Below are 26,781 nucleotides of genomic sequence, written 5' to 3'. Positions count from 1 at the left end.
ACGCTAATTCTGAGTGTGTCATATTCTGGTTGCTCAGTGCAGATACATGAGGGCTGGTTTGTTCCTTGAGCCTCTCTCCACATTTTCAGTCCTCTGTCCATATGTTTTCTCTCATGTTTAAAGTGGAAAGCGTGGTCTCACACAGTTGGAGGTCCCAGACACCAGATCCCATCTATTTCCTTCCCTGCTTACTATCTGCCCAGTGCTGAAAGAAAGTAACCATTTTTAAATATGTTGATTTTAACCATTAATTTCTCTTAAATTTTAAGGGGAGGGACCAACCTTCATTTCACTCAATAAGACTCCTATGAAGTGATACTTAAGACCTGTAAAATTGCCTAGGTTGTTGAAGTCAAGCTACCTTAGAGATCATAGAAAAAATACTAACATGATCTCCAGAAATTGCAACTACAGTGACAAAATAAGTATATGTTAGTACTCACTGTATTTTTCTCTTAATGTTCGCTAAAATTTTCAGATAAAAAACTCCTGTATCATCTGGTAGAATACAGCTGGCAAATCTCAGGAAAATCCTGTTCTCTTTTTTCATTTTCAAAGTAAATTAACTTTCTACAGAAAAGTACTTTGTCAAGATGTTAATGCCAACAATTTACCAACCCCCAGATTACATGACAGTATGAAGTTATAAAATATATAAAAAAGGGTAAAGGGCATATTTCATGATATTTTCAAAGGGCATATTTCTTTAGTTCATGTTCCTGAAACTCTTTTTAAAAGCTCTGTGTGCGTGCACTACTGCTGCTATTAACAATATTAATTTATTTGCATTTAAGCTGAAAAAGAAGAAATTATGCATAACATTGGTTATGTAGAATAAGTATTACAGGTGTATACTTGTTTTATTTGCTTGATAATATTTGTCATGAAAATTTAGCTAAAATTCTGATAGCAGCACATTCCTGTAGCTTGGCTTACATCTTCCCTCACACACTTCTTGTCAGTTCCTGCCCAGGAAAGCATCAATGTGATAAATTCCGTTGGACTCAACAGGATGCAAACTCAAGCTGAAATTAAAGCACATGTATGAGTATTTGCTTAAAAAGAGATGGATTTGTGCATCTTTTTATATAGTTTTTCAAGAAAAAGTTGCATCTATTGCATTAATTTGTCTTACACCTTATACTGCTACCTGCTGTAGAAATAACTGTGTAGGGTCATAATACCTGTGCTTGGTGGGACTCTGGAAAAGCGTGAGGATAAGTTGGTAAGTTGAAGTTCAATTGTAAGTATATTGTGATGAAAGCTGTAAGTAAAATCACAATTTTGCCAAAGATGAATTTTACTGTTTGTCTTTGCACCATATTATGTTTCATCCTTTCACTCTAAATGAAATTCATTCCTGACTAAGGACAGCATGTGGATACTGTTCTGGAGCAAACATTAATGAGAGCATGTTATTTCATAAAGACTGTCCCATTTTCAGTGTCAGTGGGGATGGTTTTTGTCATTGATAAGGGCTATCAAACCCGTAAGACTGTGTAAATAGGGACCAAGAGAAACAAGTGGTAATACAGCCAACTGAAGTGAACCTGAAAACTTCAGGAATGTAATGGACTACAATAAATCATTCAAAATTCCATACAGTTGGTTAAAAAAAAGTCTGTAGGTATGCTCCAAATTAAAGTCTGTAAAACTTGACCATTAGGAGTGGAGCTTGTTGTATCTGCAGAATGTTTTAACTGCTGTCTGTTAACTTCAACAGAATATCGAAAAAAGCAAGGTAACCCTGTTATTTTGAGGCAATTTTTTGTGTATCTCTTCTCTATATGATTATATATAACTGTTAACCTATTTTCTGGACAGAGTTACACCTGTGAAACTTATTCTAGCAATTTTCTCCAGCTTCAAGTAAGTACCTCATGTTTGAGACAAATTTGTGTGACCAAATCATGTTGCATGGTTTTTTCAGTTTGGTTTTCCTGATTGTTCCAGATCATTGTTGATTGGTTCCTAGGACACAACCAGAAATACTGGAACATAATTTCAAAATACTCATTTCTGCTCCTCAATGAGAAATACTTGTGAGAGGTGGCTCAGAAGGACACCCGTGCAGGTGCATATGGAGTGCAGAGTCTTCTCAGAAGTAATCTAAGCTCAAAAAACCAAAATGGAATAGGTTTCCATTCAATCCTCCATAAGGTAAAAGGGGTGTTAATGAAGAACTTTACCCCAATTTTCCTCTGAGATGGTTCCTGGAAGAGTTTTTGATGATGCAAGGTAAGACAGCAAACTTCAGTCATGCTCAAATTATGGAAGAGTCAAACTAGTCCCAGAATTTGGTTTCTGTTATAATTTATTATTATTAATGCTCTTCCATTAAGTGTAATTGAACAGGTAAAAACTGCAGATTAATTCACAAATTGATTCCCAAACCGCAACCAGTTAAAACTTGCTATAGATTTTTTGCTTATATTACACTTACATGCAAATCCTTAGATTCATATCAAGTAATTAAAACTATGTGAACAACGAAAGACTGTGTCTCACAATGCCTTTAGACCTCCATTTTACTAATCAAACATCTCATCTGTAAGATTCATTTGTGATCCACAATTTTTCCATATGAAATGTCAGCCTTATTGTTAAACTAGGAAATGGATGGATGGATGGATGGATGGATGGATGGATGGATGGATGGATGGATGGATGGATGGATGGATAGATGGACGGACAGACATAGTTTTATGTCTACAAATCCTTATTCCAAAAATATCAGAGTTTCATCACATAAAATGTCTGGCATCAGCTATAAAGTTGGGGGCTCATCCTTGAATAAGTCTAATCCTTTCTGGAAGGTGCTCTGCCGAGTCAGTCTCTTTCAATTACATGTAGAAAGGAGTACCACAGATTTTGCATGATCGAAAACTCTTCAAACAGCAGTTTGAGCAATTGAAATGGCCAAGGGAATGAGGAAGGGGAGGGAAGCTGACTTGTGCACCTTCATCTGCTCCTCAGCAAGGCAAAGAGGCAGTGATTACAGATTTGCTCTAGGAAAATACTTTCTTTTCCCTTATCTCAAAACTAAGGAATACATTTCTCTCCAACTAGTAAGAGACAAGCACCTTCATGTTAAGTATTCTTCCAAGAACAATGTTAGAATGAGATCTCCAATCACTCATTGTGAATTGCATCATAATAAATGCAGTTTTGCTGTCCTTTCTCAGCCCTTAGTAAGATAAATTCTCATGTTTTCTTTTTTGAGTAATCATATTTTAAACATATTTTAAACTTCTAATATATTTTTTAAAACCACGGTCATCACTTTTCTCATGTAAGAGAAAATAAAGTGTGAAATTGATTGTCAGGTTCATCTGACCTACTAACCCTGGGAATGTTTGTGTTAAAAGCTTTGAAACATTTTATACCCTTATGAAAATAACCTTCAGAAACTGTAACCTCAAACTCTAAGTCCATTTTTATGGTCACTGCTAAAAGTGAATGAAAACCTAATGCATTTTCCATGTCTGCTACACTTCCATTCATGTTGTGAATGAAATTTGAGACAATAGATGATTTGTCATTGATTCACTAAGATCACAAATTCTTTGGACTTTTTGCAGCTCCAGTGGCTGTTTATTAGTTGCCTGGTTATAATGGTAAATTCATATTAAGTCTGCACGTATATTAAAAATAAGAGTTTTCTTACAATAAAATTTTGACCAAGCTTCTACAATTATTCACTATTTGTTTGTGCTTTTACACAGCCATGTACTCAGGTGTCTTATGAATTCTATTGCCATTGACATAGCATTTCTGAAAATTGGAAAAATTGAACACTTCCTGTCTTCCATAGCAAATACTAAATATTTTAATTTTAAAAGATTTTGTTGTTCTTGTATCAGATTTTTAACCAAACACTTTTTTAGCTATTGTAATTTAATGGCCAAGCTACTGATATCTCAGTAAACTTTACAGCTATGAGTAAGGAAATAGTGTCATTCCTGTTTCGCAGATAGGTAAAACCTTTACCTTCTAACTTCCCATATTTTCAGGCCATTTAGTTCCATTTAGTGACTCCCAGACTGAGCAGAACAACTCATGGTCTGAAAAGAAAACTAGAAAGTTTTTCAGCTTTGTTTCAAAAGTAATAAAAAGGATGATCTGAAGCAGAAATGATGAGCTGTCATATGGGAAGATTATGGTGGAGCTGAAAATTGAGCTTGGTTCTCCTGGGTCTCACACTAACCATGCTAACATCTTACCCTCTGATCCACTCTACCCAGGGCAGCTTACAACAAAAGAAGGGTGAAACTTCTCTGAGATTTTAAGCCATATTAGAGCTCATTAAATGTTGCTAACTAAATGCCACCTTGGAAAGCTTAGAAATTTGCAAAAGAATTATTCAAGCTGAACTCCTGCCAAAACTCACCTAAATGCAAATGGTCTGATGGGCTTTTCCCATGGATTATTTACTGGATGATACACCAGAGGCAGTCAGAGGTGTAGGTTCCTGGTGACTGTAAAAACTGGGTCATTTGTAAAATTTTTACTCAGGGGTCCTGTTTTTTGACATCTGACTTTGCAAATATAGCCTTGTGCCTCTCTTCATTTGCAAAATGTGTAGGAAGATTAGGCTTGCAACTAACCTGATGCCAAGACACAATTCTGCCATTCACCAAGTTGTTCCATTCCTGGAAAAATTTTTCTGCAGGGGGGATGTAATCCCAAACACCCATCTACTCTCCAAGCAAACCAGTGCAGAAGCATTATGTGTGGGAGTTAGCAATTTACATCAGATTGCCACAACTACTGCATGTGGTGACCCCCAAAGAGCACAGCATTTGGTTAATATCTGAGAGGGCATGAAAAGCTTACTCATGGTGTAGTCTGTCTTTGTACATCAAAGAGCAAACTTGTTTGGCTTGCCCTGAAACACACACAGTCTAAAAATCAAAATTTTCTCAGGAAATTAAAAGGATTATGTATTTGTATGAGAAAGCTATTTCAGTCTTAACCTTTATATTCCTTCAGCGGGATGTCTTCATAATTTTTCTCCATTTTGTTTTGTCTCCCTCAGGCTAAAATATTTCGTGCATCCAGCTGAGGAATGTGGCAGAGCAATGGGGAACTCTGCAAGAGGAAAAGAGAATAAGTTTTTCCTTCAAATACCACTTTGTTTTAACTGCTTCCATGCTCCCTTCCTCCATAACAGCAGGATACTTGGCTGTTCACAACTATGCATAGGGCTCCCCTATCCCATTTTCTGCCCTTTGTGAAGTTTGAACTGTGTTCATAGCAAATGGTATAGTACAGTGTATATTTTATATAAAATAATCCAGCAGCTGTGTGACAGAGGGGAAAATATCACAGATGGTGAGGTGGAACCAGAGGAAGGGAGAGAAAGATGGAAAGAAGCTGCCCTTTCGTCAAATGCAGCTGTGCTTGCTCAGTTGGAAGAAGCATTGGGTTTGCAGGATGGGGCAGGTAGGAGGGAGTCAGCACAATCCAGGAGATGCTTGAAAGGAGGAGGGTACAGAAACAATGTCAACCTCAAAAGTGTTAAGAGGCAGGAAGCTTCTTAGGGAACTCAGAGAAGCCCCTACAAAGGGAGCTTCCTCTACAAAGGGAGCTTCCCCTACAAAGGGGGAAGTTGCTGGACTGGAAAGAAAAGACTTGTTCTGCAAATTCACTGGGAGATTTGTTTTCAAATCCTGGTATTTAATGACTCTTCCAGTTGGCTTCTTAGACAGTTAATTGGCTGCAACTTATTAGTCTGTGTTATGCCAAAGCTGGGAGCCTTCTGATGTGTTGGTGTGTTCACCTCAAGAAAATGTTTATCAATTCAACTCCCAGATGTTTTTAATTGGGGTTCTGTCATATTCTTTATTCCTAATGTGGTCAACAAGCTCTTTCTGGGTTTCCAACTCTTGCTATATGACACTATCTATGGAAAGGGTTTTGTTCTTTGAACTTAGAAGTGCACCACTATTTTCTCTTTATTTTTTGTTTGCTTGTTTGTTTCTTGAAACAAATAAAGCCTTGCGAATCTATACTGTAGACTACACTGGAACTCCAGATATTTGGCACTTGCTCTTATTTTTCCTTTTATTTTTATATCCCTTTAGTGATGGGTTGACCCTGGCTGGACACCAGGTGCCCACCGAAGGTGCTCTATCGCTCCCTTCCTCAGCTGGACAGGGGAGAGAAAGCAGAAGGAAAGGCTTATGGGTTGGGATAAGGACAGGGAGAGATCACTGACCAGTTACTGCTGCAGGCAAAACAGGCTTGGCTTGGGGAAATTATTTTAATTTATTAATCAAAACAGTGTAAAATAATGAGAAATAAAACCGAATCTTAAAAACACTTTTCCCCCACCCCTCCCTTCTTCCTGGGCTTAACTTTACTCCCACCTCACCCCCAGTGGCACAGGGGGACATGGAATGAGGACTGCGGTCAGTTCATCCCATGTTGTCTCTGCTGCTCCTTTGTCCTCAGAGAGAGAGCTCCTCACACACTTCCCCCGCCCCATCGTGGCGTCCCTCCCACAGGAGACAGTCCTCATGAGCTTTTACAATGTGATTCTTCCCACAGGCTGCAGTTCTTCACTGACTGCTTCAGCGTGGGTCCCCTTCAGGGTCACAAGGTCAGAAAATCTGCTCCAGTGTGGGTTCCTCTCTCCACAGGTCCACAGGTCCTGCCAGGAGTGTGAACTTCCCACAGGGTCACAGCCTTCTTCAGGCATCCACCTACTCCAGCATGCGGTCCTCCACATCCTGCAGGTGGATCTCTGCTCCATCATGGATCTCCATGGGCTGCAGGGGCACAGCTGCCTCACCAGGGTCTGCACCAGGGGCTGAAGGGGAATCTCTGCTCTGGCGCCTGGAGCACCTCCTCTTCCTCCTTATTCACTGACCTGGGTGGCTGCAGAGCTGTTCCTCTTGCATTTTCTCACTCTTCTCTCCATCTGGAATTTTACAGGGGTTTTTCCCCCCCCTTTTTAAACACCATGTCCTGGAGGTGCTACCACTGTCACTGATGGGCTTAGACTTGGCCAGTGGCAGGTCTTTCTTGGACACAGCTGCCTTTGGCTTTGCCAGACATGGCAGCTTCTCACAGAGCTACCTCTGTAGCCCCTACTACCAATACCTGGCCATGCAAACCCAATACAGCCTCATAACTCTTGGGACAAAGCTTCTTTCACAGGTAAAGGCAAATTTCTGAATTTCTGCTGCACTGGGACCAAATCACTTGAATTTCATTTTGTAAACAAATGCAGTTTCACGGCTCATTGCTCAGACAATACACAGCAGAGAGGACACAAAACAAACAAACAAAGGTAAGAAATGTAGCCCTTGGTAAAACTGGTGGTACCTAACCAGAAAAGGATTTTCATTCCGAGTAGGGATAGCAATTTCCCTCATATGAAGCCCTCAAGTTGTGCAAAAAGATGTTGCCACTTCAATTTGGCAAATAGGCACATGGTCCTTTTACTTCCTTAAGCCACCAAGAATAGATTTAGGTTTGTAAGACTCTGTCCTGTAATTTTTGCACGTAAACAGATGCAAGGCAAATTAAAACAGCTGAGACTATCTAGACTCACTTCAGGCTTTCCACAAGGTGATTACATAGCAACTGAATAAGGTAATTTATAAAGAGCATGAGGTGATCTGCATTTATCTACATTCAGGAAATAACTACACAAAATGAACCTAATTCTTTTCGCAGTTCTGTCCCATTTGCAGTATGATTTCTCCTTTGAGCACCCTGAACAAGAATCAAATGCATGATTTCACACAGCAGCGATGAATCCAAATAAGCTGGTCTGCCTTTCAACAGTGATGAAAATGGGTACACTATTTTGGAGCATCCTATGCAGCTGCCATATATGTATTATATGTCCATGTGGCTTCGGTCAGAATAAGGGAAGGTATTATAACAGATGGTGATTGAGAGAGACATGAATTGTACCAGGTATGCAAGCCCATTTCCCGCTCCCTCGCCAGGCCAGAAATTACACAGAGATGCCTGAGCAGGTCCAGCCTGCCCTTCTATTAGCTACTTCTCACAGGATGTGGGATCCAGGTGAGCTTTTCTCAGGGGTGACAGCAGCATTTCAATGCAGCAGCTTAGAGTCTTGAGGAAGTCACCAGCATTCTATGGGTGTCTGCATGCCCCAACAGACCCGCTAGAATTGGGAGTGGTTCCTGTGGATGTTCGGAGCTGCACAAAATCCAGTTCCTATAGGAAACACCAACAGCGAATGCCTTAAAAGCATCTTTATGGAGATTTTTTTTCAAGTAGCCTTTTGGGTAGAAATGCTTCTGAAGTACAGCAGAGGCTTTTCTGGCAAAAAATATTCAACATACTGGTATTCGCCTCATTGCCTGCAGGAACTGCTCTTTAGTATCCAAGAGCTGTGCATGCATGGATCTGTGACTGTGTTCCTATCTTCTCCTGTAAGCATTCATATATTTTCTCAGCTGTTAACATCTTGGTTAATTTTCCAAGGAAATTAGAAGCAAGGCCTTAAGAATGATAAATGCTACTGCAAATAAAAGGGGAGAATTAAGAAGACAGGCCCAGCAGACAATATCTATTTTGCTGGGATTTGGTTCTGCTGAGGAATACTTTCTTGTGGATAAGAATAACAAGTCATTGCCTTTTCCAGATGATAGGAACACATAATAGCTGCACTCTTCCTAGTCTCTTCTGAGTATCTGCTCTTTACTTTTTTCCAAATGAGTTCCTTGTAAAAATGTCACATTGCAGTGCTTCTCAAAGGCTACTTAATATTCTTCTTTTCTTGAAAGAGCTGTGTATTCCCTGATATCTGTTTTTTTCAATCAGCTCTGAAAATGGCTTGTCTTCCACATTGTTTGTCTTACTGAATTAGAGGACACACAAAAAAAACCCTAATCTGTGTATTTCTTACTTGACTTGGGAAAATAACTAGCTTTGGGAGCAACACTTTAATTTCTGAGTTTCTTCTATTGCCTAGAATATTACTAAAGATAAAGGATTTCTCCTAGTCATGTTATTAAGAAGTCCTTACAAAATGAAGCATTTTACAGAATCTGACTCACTATCTGCAAGCTTAGAAGGCACCAAGCATGTCATTATGAACTTCTTGGTCATTATCAGGTTTGAACTGGTGGCATTTTTTCAAGCAAATAAAATAGAACCTCTTAGAAAACAGAATGTGTAGTTCAGTGGAAAATGTAATATTTCACAGTATTTCACTCCAAAGAGGGATACAAATGTAAAACCAGATTTGTATTTATTCTGAAGTATTATGATTTTTTAATATTGGAACACTTACTATTTCGTATAAAGACATTAGAAAATATTGATATGAAAAATATCATATTAAAATAGATACCCTGGCATTAAAGTTTACAGTGATTCAAAATTGTAGTTGAACTAAGAATTTTATTTCATAAAGATGAGCCATTTTCCTTCACTGATACTTAATTAAACTTAATTTAAATAAATTATCTGTTAAAAATGTTGAAACGTTTTACTAACACTTAAAAATTAATAAAACAATAGTCAGAGGTTGTTTAACTAAAAATATTTCTGATCAATTTTAAAATAAAATAATCCTCTAAATACCTGCTCAGCTGCAACTTTCAACATGTATGAACCTGTAAAATTGAAACGGGACACAGTTTTGTATGTGGACAATTTAAAATGGTATGAACCTACTTCATTTCCAAAGGTGCAGGTAAGGACAATAACTGTATTTAACATTGTTTTATGGAGCTACATGAGCACTGTTGATTGTGTTGAATTAATTTTAACTGTTCCAAAAAAAAAGTCAAGTTATTTTCCTTCCCTCCACAAGTGTATCTATCTTCTAGAGCTCTGGAAGGCACAACACTGCAGCTTCATTACATATGTCCTATAAAAGCCCACAAAAACTCTAAGCAGAGGAGCTGTGATGTATAGATACGTCCCATGACAGTTTGTTGGAGCAAAGCACAAAAAGCTATAGGATAGAGAAGAATGTACCAGAGGATCATGAATCTTTGCAGATTCTGCTATTCTCCAGTACAAAATGCAAGAAAAGCAACACCTATGAAATTTGCTTGAGTTGTAAGATCAACAGCGAACTAGATTCACTACTACTCCTGCAAACTGTGATGAAATTCCCTCCATGGATCCTTACAAGGAATTCTATGTTCCCTCCCCAGAAAAATTAATGAGGATGGTATCAATAGTCTCAAATATTAACAATGACTTAGTTAAGCCAAATTATAAATTCCATTTTAATTTTTATTCTTATCTTTAATTATTTTTAAAACTTTCCCGCAAGTGTGAAAGTTGTAAAAATAAAAATCTTAAAAATAATTTTTCCTTAATTGCTATATCTGTGTTTATGAACAGGCAGCATTCTGTATGTGCCATAATTTAAGGAGTTACTTGATTGCTACCAGAACAGCTCCATTCTGCTAGGTATGAAAGGGAAAACAGAAAGCAAGATACTCATGCTTTATTTTAGTCTTTACAAGTTCTAGACCTCAAATTTCTTGTAAGTTTAAGGGAAAAGGATGATGGAAATTGCAAAGATCATAAGATGTTTGGCCTGTAGAATGAAAATGTCAGAATTCCCAAAAGGCAGGAAATCTTAAGGTTATAAAGAATTCACCCACAGTGAAAAAGAGGAATAGTTAAAGACTCAGCAGCACCTCTTCTGTGACATACTCCAGCCTTAAAATTAACTTTGGCAGAGAGCTACAGAAAAATTGTGTAAGTGCTACAGAGGAGGAGCAGTGAGTAGAAGGGGGAATAGGCAGCAAGCTGGGAAAAGCAGAGGTATTTATACATATCATATTTGTTATGTATATCTCAGATAACCTAATTCCACCCTACACCTGCCACAAAGAACTGTGGGGGATCTGTGGGCACCCTCTGGGTTTGAAATTGCTGTTTTCCTTTTATTTGAGTTCTCTTTAATTTAAGTTCTTTTTCAGTCTGCTGTTTCTTTAATTTCTGATACACAATGCTTAACCCTGTGCAGCGATGGGAACCTGGGTTTTAGTGAGTGATGAATAGTTTCCTAAAATTTTATTAGTTTTGTTACTTCAGGGAGGGGTGTACACACACTTCCAAGTTAAAGCACATATCAAAAGTATCAGGAATTAAAGTGTAGCACATAAGACCAAAGAAGGAACTAAATGGACAAACTTCTTTAAAGGACTTCTTTTTCTTCTGCTAAGCATCAGATCTTATCAGCTTCTGTTGCCTGTTGTAAACCGTATTGGCAGTGTAAAGGACTTCAGTATTATTTGAATAGATTCTTTACCTCTTTAAACATTGGATTTAGTCAAAAGAATAATTCTACACAACAATGATGTATTTCTTCCACCCTCTACTCATCTGCAGAGCCAAGTGTTTGTTGCATGATGCTCTGTAGCTCAGTGTGCTTTCAGCAATGCAGAGCCATTTCAGCAATCAGATGTAATCTGCTTTATCACCAGGAAAGCTGTTGCCAGAAAAATTTCAGATTACCACAATTTTTATACTAATTATACCAGTGAAAGTGTACATGGTATTTAAAGCACATCTTGATTTTCAGTCCTGGAGTTGTATTTTCAAGCATAAAATTGGAGTGGCTTAGTTAGCAATTTTGTTTTATTGAGCAAGCAGATACTTTGCACAAATTATGAAGATGGAGTATGAAACATCAAGGTAGCATTTTTAGCAAGGAAATTCGCACATTTAGCCAAAAGCCAAACTTTCAAGCTGATTTTCATTGCATGTTGAATTGGTAGAAAATTAGCTGTGGCCAGAGAAAACTTTGATCGTTGAGCCTTATGGCTGAAATTTCTAATGACCTTTCCTGTGCCAAACAACCCCTTTTACTGTATTCCCATGACTCCCTCTGGTGGCAAATCACTCCATACCAGCTGTGGGAGAGCATTTTCCCTTGGCTTTTTACTGATGTTTCACATGGATTAGAGGCATCCTAGTGGATTCTCAGCACATTCAGGCAGTGGAAATCCAGCTAAAAATTAATATTTCTTGTTTGCATACTTCCCTTTCACATATCCCTCCACTACGTATACATATCAGAAATGGTGCTGATTTGTCTCAGGCCAGGCTGCTAAGGCCGAGAGCAGCACCACAAACGTGGAAATAGGGAGTTGCAGTTCCCAGTCATGCCAGGAAAATTGAACCTGGATTCTCTTCTTAACTGGGGAAACTTACAGCACTCAGTTATATAAAGGAACTTTAATGCCTAGTTATATAAAGGAATTTTAATGCCTACTAACTTACTTTTACTTCCAAGGTTTTTCTTTTCCCAACATTGGAGACAGCACTTGCTACCTGCTGCAGCCCTTGCAGACCATCCCTCCCTATCTGCTGCATAGACACATAGCAGTGGAGCCTGATGTCTCTGCGTATAAGAAATCCTAGCAAACATAGTAGGAACTTGATGACAGAAGACCCACTGTGGCCTGGTCACCCAAGTTCATGAAAACTAATTTGGTTCCAAAATTATCTTACGTAATTAAGTCACTTTAATGATGGCTAAATTAATTTGTAAACACTGCCCTTTTTTTCACTTATGACTTGTCCTTTCTTGTGTCCAGCTGACCTCACTTTCATCAAGCAATGCCAATGGCCAAAATATTAAGAGAAATTACAGATTTTAAAGAAAAAGTGATCATCCTCAAACTCACAAGCTGAAAAGGAGATGAAAATACTTCTGTTTATCCTGCTGTCAAATCAACTATGTTTAATTTGTTGCATTACAGAGATCAGTAACAGGTTTTTACAAGGGCACTGTGTTGGCAAGTCACACTCCATATCCACAATGAACATGTAGTTCCTCCTCTCACCATGAATAAATCGTCTTAGCTGAGTACATAAGGATGATGTGCAAAAACATCATGACTGGTCTAAAAGGCAGAATGATATGGTGTTATGTCTGAGGAGTGAAAGGAGAATGAGATATGAAGCACTGTAATGCAGGATGATGATGTACTGGTGATCAAAATAGAGCAGTCTGCCATTAAGCAATAGTGTGCATTACTGGGAGACAAAGGAGGTCTCTTTATGTCGCCTCTGCTAAACAGGAGCCTACTACTTTTAACATTTTAATTCAGGTTATAATTCAGATCTCTCTTTTAGACACACATGTGTCCCTGCCAATATATACATACACAACATATGTGACATAATTTTCCATTGCCTAAAATGGAAAGTTTTATTCAGTGATTTCTTATTCCAAGGCTGTTCCTCTGAAGAAAGGTAGTTCCAGTTATGTGATCCTAGGGAATTCATTATGACTAAGACTCTGGTCTTTATCCTATAAGTATCTATGCATGGGATTTTTATGTTTGAATTTTATTTTTCTAGATGAATCATACCTATTGCAGCTCCCATGAAGCAGAGGTATGCCCACCCCAATGATGTGGAGTCAGAATAATTGTGCAAATGGAACCTGAACGCATCAGTCCTGTCCCTCCCGGACAGAATAAAGTAAACCCTTGCGACATGTTTTGTCCTCTTAAGTTTGCCCTGTATTATAACTTCCTAAACTAGATTGACAATGATAATACAAAAGCATGAGGACTGTGAACTACAAAAATAAATATCAACATCAGAAACCATTCCCAGAGGCCATTCCCATTCCAATGTCATACCATTTGATTGCATTTTTCCATCCTGTGGTGTTTTTTCACTCTGTACAAGTGGATCTTTTTTTTCCAGCTGCAGAGTGATTCAACTACAGCTGAATGCAGATCTAGCTAAACCAGCTGAAAAACAGAGCATTCTCTTAGTACAGGGACAGCATGGATCCAACATCTTCAAACTCAGGAATGGGTAGAAATCGTAGTGTCCTGGGTAAGTGCTTCCAAATGTCAGATATGACCATGTCAATTAACTGTTTAAACAGTGATATCGCCTGCAAAGCCTCTGGGTTTTGTCTCCAAGATTCCGTGCTGGGGAGCCCTTAAAGGAGCTGCCCTGTGTAGTGTTAAGTTATTGGCATCACACTCTGTGAATGATGTGAACCAAACAGAGAAAACACAGTAACAATGAGAATGATGTAAAGGCTAAAATCCAGAACTTATGAGGAACGTTGTGAAAGAGGTGGAGGTCATGATCAGAAATTTGGGTATCTCGAAGACTGACTGCTGCTAAGTAAGTAGGATCTGTTATCCATATCTGTGGTGACAAGACAATAGTAGCCTTTAATCAAAGAATAGATGGTTAAGCTGGGTAAAAAGGCACATTTCCTTACCCAAGAAGTACATGTGTAGAACTCAGGTTTAAACATGGTATGATTAAGACAAAAACTCTTTCCATGCCTGAGTAAGGCATAGCATTCATAGCCTATTTGTTCTGCTTTTTCTTCCTGCTCCGCTTCTTCAGTAACGAGTAATGAGTCCAGCATTTACCCTGAGTGCTTCAGAGGCAGCTCCTCTTTTAGATTCCTCCTGAGTTCAACTGTCTGAACAAACAGAAACCATAATTGTCTACTGTTCATATCATGACCTCCTTGAATATCCCCATTTTTAAGTGCACACATTGATGGTGCATCCTTAGATAAAACTACAGTGTCAGGATTACATACACTTAAACAGTCATCAAAGGATAGTGTAAGCATAGATTCATGGTCCAATACATTCAGGTTTTTATCTACACAACTCCCTGAGCCATTAGCTGTTGATGCAGTCTTGGGTAAAAGTGGATCTTATTAGTGCATCTAATTTTTTATACTGTTGTGGTTTAGGAATGGTATTCCACCATTTAGAGCTCCCACTGAAACCATGCTGCCACTCAGTTCCCCTTCCCGCTTATATTGAAAGCACAAAAGGCAAAGATCCTACGTTGAGATAAGAACAATTTACTGGAAACAGCAATGAGATAAGAAAACAAACAGTAACTGCAACAATACTAATAACAAGCGTGTACAAAGAGAGGGCGATTTACATGCAACATGCTCACCAAGCCCAGGACAATAAAACAATGGCAGATGGCTTCCTTCTGCCCACGATGATGGTTTCGTTCCCCCAGAAAACCCACATCATTCTTTTTTGAAAACCAGAATATCCCGCTCCACTACCCTTGGCATGAGGTGAGATGGTACCAAATTACATTTGGGTCTTGGCCATAGTTCACACTGCTCCAGGATCTGCCCCCTCACAGCTACTGCAAAAAATTACTCTGTACTTGTCCAGAACCAGGACACGTACAAGAACACATATATCAGTGGCACCAGACAGCTAACTGTAATGAAGAAACACAGAATATCATTTGGATGATACCCTTGCTCTTCTGTGATTTTATTCATAAAAAAAGTCACATGGAATAGACATAATTAACATTGCTTGAGTATTTTATTTCTCCCTGGGATTAAAGCACTAACACCATCACATTACATCCCAGCCACTATTTCTAGGCTCAAACCTGTCTCTTCACCCCCACATTCCTTCTCCTTCCTGTTCCTTGCTGCTCCCTCAGCCACAAGCTGCAGCCCAGCCAGAGAGAGATGACAGCAGCAGGCCAGGGGGAAGGGTTTCACTGTAGGTTTGCTGGCAGTGCAAGGTTCCTTAGTAAGGCTCTGGCTTTGTTCAGTTCCTTTTGCCAAGAGCTTGGTCTCTGACCATGGTGCATCATGGTACCAGGATGCTGTTTTCCTTTTCACTGATGGGTTTTTAACTTCACAAGTTGCTGCTTGTCCTGCACCCAGGCCGTGGGTTGCAGTCACTGTGCATGAATGCTGAAGTGCTAGGGCAGAACAAATCTTCTCATTAAGATCTGTGGTCATTCCTACTAATGCAGCAATGTTACTGAGACACTTGGAGAAGGGTGATTTATTAACATATTGCAAAAGCATATACTTTTGCTAACAGGTAGTTAAACTATTAAACAAAGTGTTTGCATTTCTGTAAATGTGCTCGTTGGCTTAATCTGGGAGAAACAATGAGTATAGGGAGGAAAAGGGTTCAACAATCTTTTTTTTTTTTTAAATAAGGTCCTATAATTAGTTTCCCAAGGGTGAAGGATCATATTTATGTACAGATTGGTTCTGGGAATAGGCTTTGGTTGGTTTTGTGGTCAGATAGGAGCAAAAACTACTTCCCATAGGTATATTTTTCTGTCTACCAGTGTAACTTCTTTCCCTATGTTACTTCTGAATTATCATTCTTTCATCATCTTCTTTTGTCTTATTTTTCTCCAGGAACTGGATATTTTATTTTTCACTTACTGCAATATTTTTCATGTACATTTCGAATCTACTTCTTCTTAAACTCCTCGGTGATTTAATGAAATTCATATATCTTTGATTTCTTTCCAGAATCAGAGCCTAAAACATATTTCCTATCCTCTCTTTGATGTTTTCCTTTAGGGAAATGTTCTTTAGATGGACTGCTCTTAAATGACACCCTCTTTGGAGACTCTATTCCTTTCTGTAAGTATATTTTAAGCTCCTTCTTAATAGTGCACTCTTGTATTCATGTTTAATATCACCCTGCTTATCACATCAAAGTAATGTTTGCCTATAGTGCTTCACTGAGGTGTAATGAACAGTATATCTGACAAACGTCTGATGATGTGCATGTGAGTGTGCTTCAGTGTGGTATCTCCCGAAATCACACCCTGTTTGAAACAGAGCTGACTACTCTTCTTAACAAATAAGCAAATCTGTCTCCAAGCTGAAATAACAGGATCACTTACCAAATTTCTATCAAGAGGATTAAAACTCTTCAGAGCACCCTGTGGGGAGCCTGGGGAGAACTGAGCTCCTCTAAAGACTTGTAGACTGTCTCCTGGGTGGGAATGGCAGGGTGGAGCAGCTCTGTTAGTCAACACTGCTTCTCCAAGCACAGGTCATACAGGCCCCTGTGCTGCTACCCATGTGGTTACTGTCCTCTCCACTGGTGTCTCACTATTCCTGAATCATAGGAAGGTCAGATATTTCAGATCAGAATCTCGCTAAAGATGACTAAGTGTTTTCATAACATATGCATCCCTCAGTAGCCTGCTACCACTGTAATTCAGGCTGTTCAAGCCCTAAAGACTGATTCTGAAATAGTCTCTTCCCCAGGCAAACACCTCCCCAGTTGAAGAGTTCAGAGCACCCGGGCAAGGGCAGAGCACTGAGTGCTGCTCCAAAGGCACCTTCAGGGCTAATGCATTTGACATTGTTTTGCTTATGTTTTCTGCTGCAAATCAAGATGACACTTAGGAAATTAATATATAAAACCCCTTTATTGAACCACTACATCCCGTTAGCAGCTCAGAGACCAGCTGTGAACACTTGCTTGCCAAAGCTTCCTATTGACATCATAAAAGCATGGAGCTCCTTATCAGATCATACAGAGACAGTTTTTTAATCTTTTTTTCCCTACACTTCCGCACTTTTCCCTTCCCAGTGTTGCTGGCCTTGGCTTTTTGTAACCCAGCAGAGATGCAGTCTTAGAAGCAACTGACAAATCCATCAAATTCTAATGCTCTGCCTCATTTGAAACTGTTCAAAAAACAGCACACATGAAATGAGGGTTTGCATTGTGATTTTCAGTGATTAAATATATAGCAGAAGGATATCACAGGGGCACTGCACTAAAAATTTTGTGTTTGGAGGGGGATGTATATACGTATGTTCTTTAACAAAATATTTTCTCTGCACTTTGACCAGAATACACTTATTGGCAAAGATAATTTTTCAAAAATAATTACTATTGGAGCTGTTGATAATATTAGTTTTCATAAATTCATCCAGTTATGATTAATATGTGCTTTTCAAGGACCTAAAAGGGAAGGCATTCAATATTTTTTGTCTCTAATTTTAGTATGATCTGATTTTCCTCTGGTTGCCTTTCCAAACACCTGGGGCCAGCCATACGAGTAAATTAGATTGTGCTAAAATGCATATTAATGAAGCTCAAGCAATGATTCCCTAAAGGGACAGTAAAACTATATATAGCTCCTTTTTTCCCCCCTCTCTTGGCTAACGTGCCTTTCAACACATTTAGAACCAAGTAAAACTATGCCATTATGGAACAACCAAAAAACAACAACAACAAAAAAAGAAACTGTTAAAACAAAAACTGAGAAGCACGTTTATATGAAGTGTCTAAATGATCACTCCTTTTAGTACTTGCATTTTAAAATTGTTTCTTATTAAAAATGGATTTTCTATTAATTGATTTATTCTATGAGAAAAAATAATATCAAGATATTTGGGGTAGTAAGAAGTGGCATATTTGTTAATTCCCTATGACAATCTCTGCATTCTCTTCTCCATAAAAAACCCTTGATGGCTCATTATAATGAATAGCAGTGGAGGGCAACAACCAATTATCATGTGTGACTCTGAGTATACAGAATCAAAAGGAAGAGTTTTGGAAAAGGAAACTGTAGTAAATTCCAGTTCCTCAGTCAATTCCTGTGGTGTTATCAGGGATCGTCTACAACAGCATTTCAGTGTGGACCAGACGGGTGTTTTTTAAGGGGATCACTGCTGACCAAACCTTGTTCACACCACAGAGTGGTCATAGAACACCTGGACCTGATTCATCAAGGAGAAACTAAACTGGAAGATAATCTCAAGAGGCACATTTAAAGTGCACTAACTGCTAATGGGCATTCAGTTCACAGAAAGAGACTAGACAAACTCCAAAATGGAAACCTCCTAAATGTGTGGGCACTGGATCCTCAGTACCACCCACCACTTTTAAGCCAGGTGGATGCAGAGGAAACTGCTTGGATGACTAGGGGAGCTCAGGTTATCATACCAGAAAAAATTGCTTTGGTAATTAGAACAAAGGCTTAGAGAGGATGTGACTCAGTGATAAACAACAGGAAGGGAATAGAACTACCGAGTCACAAAAAAACCTGACACAAAAACAAGCGAGTATTAGCTGCTTGCATCCCAGAAATTAGAAGGAAGATCTAAACACAGATCAAAGGATTAGAAAGATCTAAACAAAATTGAACTTTTGTAAAAACTTTTCAACTGGAATATCATGACTTAAGAGAGCTCCAAATGCATTTCAAATGCATGTTATAGAAGGAATTTTATAATATTTTTGTTATTTAAGTGTTTAAGTGTAGGGGGTAGAATATGAGACTTTAATCTGCTTGAATGTGATGATTCATTTCTAAGCATTTTCAAAGCACTGATCTAAATTCTCCATATTGCTGTAATCAAGCCACTTTTTAAACAAGTTCAAGTAATTTTAAATGCCTTTCAGTGTAAGAAGAGAGGGAAAATATACAGATGACTAGTCACTGTAAAAAAATTGAGCAGATCTTTAGGATGAAGAATAATGTATCTGTTAAATTGGATGGAAGTATTCATAGTGGCATATTTGTTAATTGCCTACAGTGATCTCTTTATTTAACTCTTTTTAAATATTGTTGTGCTCATTATAGTGGATAACAATTTCAAACAGTATCTTTACAAGCAGTGTTTTTACAAACAGATAATGCAATTGCAGGTTGTGGATCTGCAAGTCAGTCAGCTGTCCTGTCCCGTTATGTATTTATTTTTATTACACTGTGTAAGGCATATCAGAAGAGGCAATCAAGAACAGAGGTACTCAGATTCAGTGGCTATTTCTCCAAGCATTGCCTGTCAGCTAGGGGCTTTGCCATGCATGATTTTCAATTAGAAAGAGGAGATTCAAGAAGAATTCACATCATTCAAGAGATGTCTATTCAAGAAGTTATTCAGGTTTTCATTTTCTTCTGAGCACCTCTTCAGAGTAAACAATTGAAAATACAGGATAAAAGCTCTCTCTGTATTTATTGAAATTTACTTCTTTCATTTTACCCTTTTCTCCTAGTGAAATGAAATTTTTAAGCATGCCAAAGCCTTACTTGTAACTTTAGGAACAGCATTTGATTTTGCAACTATAGAATTTTCATTTTGAGTGTTTTATTATTCTTATTATTTGCTTTTTTTTCCCCGCTGTCTATGCTGTTTCCTTCTCTCCCCTCAAATACCCACACTCTTGCTCTTCTCTTTGAAGACAATCCCACCAGAAGACGTTACCACCATGGGTAACGTTTGGAGCCTATTAGTTTGCATTGTTGAGAACTGCAGGAATCTGCCTCGCCTCTTCTTCCTCACTACTACTCATCTCTAGAAGCAGGCAAAATGTGTCTGACTTCTCCTGAGGCTGAGCAACTATTCTTGAGGTAGGGTATCCTGGTAGGAATTGATCATTTGTTTCCACTGATTGCTCTGGACACCCAGGACATTGGCAAAGTTTGTCTCACTTATGTGCTATCCATCCTTGATGCGAGTAAAACTGAAACTAACACTGTCCCCTTCAAGAAGTAATGATTTTGTGAAGGTCTTGGGATCGCTCGTGATGAAATGGGCAGCCAGTTGGGTGGGCGAAGTTCACTCAAATGCCGGTACACCGACAAAGGATTCGCTCATTCAGAAGCAATCCATGGACACCGTGAAGAAAGATCTGCAATTTCAGTATGTTCTCCTAGGAATGAAACATTAAATTAGAGCTCCCACAGAGTTTCCTGAGATCTCTGCTTTTATTCTATAACCATAGGATCATTCAATTAGGCTCTGAGAAATTAAAATGCCAAAAATAAATTAGTGCATATATTAATAAATGCAGAATTAAAAACTGAAGAGAGAATGGTGAGAAAGCTAGATTTGGCTAAGATATTTTGACTACATCTGACAGTATCTTTCTATAAAAGTAATTCCAGGTCGGTTAAATTGCTCTTGGAAAAATTAAATCTTTTGCATAAAATATGCAAGACCTTTAACTTCCCATCTTTTATTTTTTAATTGTATGGCAAAACATTTTGCTAAAATAATTTTGTGCATTTAACTTTGAAGCAGTTTTAAAAAGTCAATGATATGGTTTTAAAATATAGCACATGAAACGATATTTCCATCAACATGCAGCAGTTGCCATAAACAGCCTTAATTTCCAGTCTAAATTACTGATCTAAATATATTCAGACAAATTAATGCAATGGAAAATTATAGAACCAAACTGTATATTTATTTATTGCAACATGTTTCACTTGCATCTTATCTGCCATTCATACAAAGTTACTTCAAATTTAGTAACTTTTCCACTTTTCATGCTCAAATTGAGAGGAAAACATGTCTTCAAATGTTCATAACTGAGTTGAAAAACTTATTTTGGACTTATCTGTTCACTAATCAGGAATATTACTTTCTATATATCATACATTATAGCTTCATTTAAACTGTTACAACTATGTTCAGTTGTTTAAGATTTTAAGTAAGTGAAAAATAAGTAAAATTGGCCTTTCAGTTTATATTTGGGCTGCTTTTGAAGAAGCCAGCCCTACAAAGTGACCCAAGATTCAGAGAATCACCAGTATATGCGCGGGGGTTTTCCGCAGTCTGACTCCCAATAAGAACTTTGTAATTGCTTTTAGAGTGACACATGGCACAGGCAGTCTGAACTGGGACACTGCTGAGACTGACTTCATTGAGAAAGGGTTGTATTCCTTGAGGACAGGATTTATAATAGCAAAAAACCTCTTAGATAATGATATTTACTGATCATCTCAGGTTGGGACATTAGAAAGTAGATTACCTCCCCCAGCAAGTGCTAATGCTGAAAATCAAAAGCAGTGAGTGGTGAAATTTATTTCATAGTCCTCAAGAAGAAAAGGCTTCTACGTTACTACAAATTAAGACCTGGTTTCTATGAGACAGCATACTGTCTGTCTTCTCACTCTCCAGACTATTTTAAAATTGGGTCTTTTTCTCTTATTTTAGACATTATAGCTTATTATGAACAAAAAAACCTTAATTGTTCAGTGTGCCACCCGTTTAGCAAGAGGAAACAGGGACTAATCCTCCACATGGATTTAACATGCAGACGGGGAAGACAATAGGACATTGAGTTTTTTCTATAAGGGAAAATTAAACCATTTATGAGCACCAGAATAAATGGCTGTCTTTGATTTTTTTGTTTTGTTTTGTTTAATGTCTCACAATTGAATTGCGTTAGCTTCATCTTCTTTCTAGTATTTCTTAAATCTCTCGCTTGTCACACTTTGATATGGTGTGGGGAGCTGGGGGTGGGAAAGGGTACCAACAGACTGAGGATCTTATTTTCCTGCATGTCCCTGTGAGCCAAAGAGAACTGCTCTGCTCATCCCAGGAAGGAGAAGGCTTTTGAGCAACACCTGTTTATGCTGTTCCCTTATAGAAGCTCCTTAAACACCATTAAATTAATTGCATTGCCAGGTGTGGCTAATGCTGGTCCAACAGATCATAAGCGAGTCATGGGGAGCTGAAGTAAACACAAAGCATCATATGAAATTAATTACAAATACAGTTGAGTCAGTGCAAAATCTGCTGGCTCTTCCACATCACCTCTGTCCCTTCTTCCATTCACTTCATGACCCCTCCACCTGATTAAAATACTCACTTTGTGTCATATCTGACATCCTGTAGGAAGAATTTGGAAACTCCTACCCAGGACTTTTTAGGACCAGGTGCCTCCAAACGTCCAGATTTGCCCCAGACACAAACTGGATTTTGTTGTTTTTAAAAAGACAGAAAGCTTGTGGTGAATGACTTCAAGTTGGGAAATCAAGGGCTGACTTTGTCCAATCTCTCACAGCAGCGAATTTATAGCAAATAAATAGCTGTTGTCTTGCAACATTGATAATATTATTCAGTCTGGAAAGTCCCTATTGATTGTGCAATTTATCATAAAAACTTGGAAGAGCCACTACTGCCAGCACACAGGTCAACCATGGGCACAGAAAAGCTATTTGTAGGGGCAGCATAGGATCAGCCAGCTCCAGGTGTAGAGAAGCTCCTTTTCCAGATGTCTTATACAACTGCAAAAGCACAGAGAAAGCTATATCCCATATGTTTTTAATCAGTGCATGGGATTAAAACATGTAGTAGAGGATCTTTCTTTTCTTTGATATATGGCAACCCTAGCAGCAGCTCTGCTGCCTTGCAGGTCCTTCCAAACCAGTGCTTAGAGCCTGGACCTTGCAGCCATGGATATTGAGGTGAAAGACGTACAGGAGCAACATGGTGTCAAGAAGGTCTGAGCGAGACACACTGAATCACTCCACACACCTCTCCTCAGGGTTACCCTTGGTTTGGCCAGCAGCAGCAGCTGGGGATAGGCAGGACAGGGGTTCATGCCCATGGAGAGGTCTAGTGTTCACCAAATCCAGGACAGGAAAGCCCCTGACAAGAGCTAGAGCAGCACACTTGTTCTGTGCTTCACATGTGCTTTTGGAGGTGGCAACCTCCTAAAGACAGGCTTTGGAAAATGAACATCCAGGGGACATTTGAACCACCAACTGTGGCAGTGGAGACAACAATGAATGTGTTTCAATTGAATTTCCTTGGAAAGTAAAGTTGGCCATGGAGAAAAATGAAACTGGAAAAAACAGTTTAAAAAATGTTTCTCTTCAGGGTTTGCAAAAAGTCATAAAAGTAGGTACAGAAGCAATGTACAGCAGCTTCCAGCAGCATGCCATCCTAGATAAAGTGCTCCAGAATGGATTTTCCTCTTTGGAATGTAAAACAAATATACCAGCAGCTCTCAAACACAAAAGAGATGTGCCCTAAAGCTTCATAATGAAAAGAAGCTTGAAAATGTTCCTCAGATGGAACTCTGCTGAAGTACAGCACTGTGGTCATGCCCAGGTGCCCAGCAAAGCCAGTTTATCACTCTCCTCTTCAGCTGGACAGGGGAGAAATAATAGATCAAAAGGCTGATGGGTTGGGATAAGGAGAGGGAGACATTAGTCACCAATTACTGTCATGGGCAAAATGACTCAACTTGGGGAAATTAGTTTAATTTATTGCCAATCAAATCGAAGTAGGATAATGAGAAATAAAACCTAATCTCAAAAACACTTTTCCCCCATCCCTCCCTTCTTCCTGGGCCTAACTTCACTTCCAATTTTCTCTTCTTCCTCCTCCTCCACAGCAGCACAGTGGGACAGGGCGTGGGTGTTGTGGTCAGTTGTGATCAGAATGTGATCACACATTCTTTCTGCTGCTCCTTCCTCCTCGGAGGGAGGACTCTTCACACTCTTCCCTTGCTCCAGGGTGGGGTCTCTTCCATGGGAGACGGTCCTCATGAACTTCCGCAGTGTGGGTCCTTCCCATGGGGTGCAGTCCTTCAGGACAGACTGTTTCAACGTGGGTCCCTAATGGGGTCAGAAGTCCTGCCAATAAACATGCTCCAGTGTGGGCTTCCCATGGGGTCACATCCCTCTGCTCCAACATGGGGTGCTCCATGGGCTGCAGGTGAATCTCTGCTCCATCTTGGATTTCCATGGGCTGCAGGGGGACAGGTGCCTCACCATGGTCTTCCCCATGGGCTAGAGGAGAATCTCTGCTCTGGTGTAATTGCTGTTTGGGCAGCCTTTTTCCCCCTTAAATATGTTACCACATAGGCGCTATGACCATCACTGGTGGGTTCAGCCTTGGCCAACAACAAGTCTGTCTTGGAGCCAGCTGGCTCGGTTAGACACAGGTGAAGCTTCTGGCAGCTTCTCTCAGAAGCCACCCCTGTAGGCCCCTGCTACTAAAACCTTACCATCTACACCAAATACAAGCATCATTCCTGCCTCTCTCCTCCCTGTCTCCCTACCTTGCCCAAAAACAACGTCCTGGGAAAATTAATAGTTCCTATAGTTCCTCTTGAAGACTGTTGTGTTCAAGTTTTGATGAAGGCAGAAGACATTAGAACCACTGCATATTTGAATTAATCTCAGCAGGTCAACTACTACAAAGATTTTCTGCTCTAGTTGCTTGCAGAGAAATGTGCACTTCTTAAAATCCTAGCTATTTTCTGTTTAATTTATCTGCAAAGCAAGACATAAGAGCGTAAAAAAATCAATTGAACACAACAATTTTATTGGAGTTCACATGCTACAACAAAGTGTACGAGCACAAGGCTTCTAACAAGACAAGCAAGCAATCCTGTAGCTGCTTTCAAAGTTATCTGCTGATTGCAGCAATGTAGGGTAAGCACACCATCAGTTTAACAGGTTTCCCCCTTGATCAAGTTTTTCCTTTTATTATAATTCCTTGATTTAGCTTTTCCTTTTATTTTCCTGAAAGTTTGGGGTTTGGTTTTTGGGTTTTTTCTCTTTAGTACAATCGTTACCTTTAACAAAGAGTGCATCCCTGTACTTCTGCACATTTGAGTTTAGAGCACTATAAATCCCTACTTTCCTATCTCTGTTTCAGTAGTTCCTCTCTATTCCTAGTAGTCTGGGGAAGGATGGCAGGGGAAGAACAAGAAGTCAATAGAAGTTCCAGCAGATCAAGGAATAGGCTATGTTAGGTCTCCACTGCCTCTACATCCAATATTGTGTTACAGTCCCCAGGGGCCAAAGCAGAATCTACTGTAAGAGAATTTATGCCAAAGAAATTCCAGAATACAAAAAAATGGATGAAAGCCAAATAAAGTCTGTAGGTTTAGAGTTCACAGGAAAAAAGGGAGAATTAACATCATTATATGCAACCACAGTTGCTGTATTAAAAAAAGTATGTAGAAAAGATGTCTGAGGAAAATTAGCTAAAACTGCGCTGTAATCTTTACTAGAAAAATAGACCCTTAAAAAAAATTCCTTCCAGAAATCTTGTACTTGTATTTATTTCTACGCACTTTTTTTTTCTTTTATTCAAACACTTTAAATATACTTTAGATACAATTGATATTTATTGTTGTTCAGTCCTTACAAGGCTCAGTGGACAGAAGCAATTCAATCAGAAATAAAGAATGATGTGAAAAGCAGATAGGGAGTGTCTCTTCATTCAGTGGACAGAAAAATTAATATCCACAGGACAGCTGCTAAATAGAGCAGATTTTTTTTCATTGCTACAGTAGTAAAGCCACACTGATTTTGTACCAAGCAAGCATTATATGCGTGAGAAAGATGAGTGACAGACTGAAATTTTTTAGGAAGAGGCAGGGGAGAGACTGCTCTATATATTTGTAATGGTGAATACCACAGTAAACCACTAACCAGCTGTTACTTTACTCACATTAATGATTTCTACTTTCTTAACAAAAAAAAAAAAAAAAAAAGCCACCCAAACTGATTTTGTCAGTAAATCAAAACTCCTCGTGTCACACTTGAAAAGTAGACAGCACTGAGTAAGACGTAATAATTAGTCAAACTTATCAGTTTATATCCGTGATTAGAAGGAAATTAGCTTATCATTAATGATCAACTATTACATAAATAGCCCAGAAATCATCTTCCTTAAAGACCTCAGGGCCAACAGTAGTGGAGGGAATCCAGATGAGCAAAGTAACAGAAGAGGCACGTGCACCCTGTAAGAGCAGCAAGTCCCCAGGAGCCCCCTGGGGGAGCCCCCTGGGGGAACCCCCAGAACCAAACCCGGTGCAGGCAGGTGCACAGGTGCCAAGAGGGCGGGGGGAGGACACATGAGACACCTGCCTTGAGTCACTTCCTGGTTCAGGGTGGCTCCTCTAAACTCAGCACAGCCAAGTCTGGGATTAAAGTACCAGACAATTACATGAGACTCTGCTTTGTGTCAGAGGTATGAAACCAGGCGTTATAACAACTAAAGCTTGAAAGCAGAAACAGGAGAAGCCCCAGGCTGGAAAGGGCCTTTCCAACATGCTGAGGTCTGGTCAAGCAAATAGCTCCTTTACAAACCCTGAATGGTGAGAAATATCTGAAACCTAAAGCTATTCAAATAGTTACATCTTCTGATACATTGCCATAACATACCTTATTCTCAACAGGAAGGTTCTGCATAATGACACCAGCTTTAGCTCCTTAATACAACTGTCTGAAAAGGTAATTTAAAAGTACAGG

The sequence above is a fragment of the Pseudopipra pipra genome, chromosome 5 (assembly GCF_036250125.1).
Source record: "Pseudopipra pipra isolate bDixPip1 chromosome 5, bDixPip1.hap1, whole genome shotgun sequence".
NCBI lineage: Eukaryota > Metazoa > Chordata > Aves > Passeriformes > Pipridae > Pseudopipra > Pseudopipra pipra.
This window is presented reverse-complemented; position numbering follows the sequence as displayed.